We start from the raw sequence: 980 nt of genomic DNA on the forward strand, positions 1-980 counted from the left end.
ATTTAATTGCAGTGTTTATTTGAGTGGCTTATATGCATATCAATTCAACAAATTAAACACTTTATGCACTGATTATTGTACGTCAATTAAACCTCAACAAAAATATTAAAATGCATTAATCAGCATGTTAAATATTACTAGAAGGAAGCACTTTTAAAAGGATTAATATGTCATTAAGATTTAAAAATTGCTATATCACAAATTAATATATAAATGATGACTATAGTAAATCCTAACATTAAATAACAGTTTTCATTATTATACTGTACATATTAATTTCATATTATTTTGTTTTACTTTTGTTTATGTTTTGCCTTTTTGAAATCTGTTAGTAAACTAGATATGGGAAATTTGCTAACCATTTTAAAAATAGCTTCATAATTCTGGAGTCAGTAAATAAATGGGGTATAAATACAAACCACTTGGGATTTTAAAAATATACTGTCATGCTCACTTTGGCACTTATACTAAAATTGAAACAATAGAGAGAAAACTAGCATGGCCCCTATGCAAAGATGACACACACATCTTTGAAGCATTCCATATTTTTACCAGAATAGCCAGATTAGAGAGAAACATAACTGACCTGATGGAGCTGAAAAACATAACATTGGAAATTCACAGTGCAATGACATGTATCAATAGCAGAATAGATGAATTGGAGAAAAGAATCTCAGAGCTTGAAGACTATCTTTCTGAAATAAGACAGGCAGACAAGAATAGAGAAAAAAGAATGAAAACGAATGAACAAAACCTCTGAGAAATGTGGGACTATGTAAAAGGACTGAACCTTTAACTAACTGGGGTACTTGAAAGAGACAGGGAGGACAGACCCAAGTTGAAAAACACACTTCGGGAGGTCATCCAGGAGAACTTCCTCCAATCTAGAAAGACAGGCCAAGATTCAAATTCAAGAAATCTAGGGAGCCCCAGTAAGATACTTCACAAGAAGATCAATGCCAAGGCACATAATCGTCAGA

At 32.0% G+C, this 980-nt stretch overlaps 1 non-coding gene across 1 annotated transcript; it reads left to right on the forward strand.

The window, feature by feature from the left end:
- The first annotated feature begins 446 nt into the window (after positions 1-446).
- LOC112205328 (U6 spliceosomal RNA) lies at positions 447-550 on the forward strand. The gene has a single exon (XR_002939223.1). It is a non-coding gene; the product is annotated as a U6 spliceosomal RNA (small nuclear RNA).
- The last annotated feature ends 430 nt before the right edge of the window (positions 551-980 follow it).

This window comes from Pan troglodytes, chromosome 14, assembly GCF_028858775.2.
Source record: "Pan troglodytes isolate AG18354 chromosome 14, NHGRI_mPanTro3-v2.0_pri, whole genome shotgun sequence".
NCBI lineage: Eukaryota > Metazoa > Chordata > Mammalia > Primates > Hominidae > Pan > Pan troglodytes.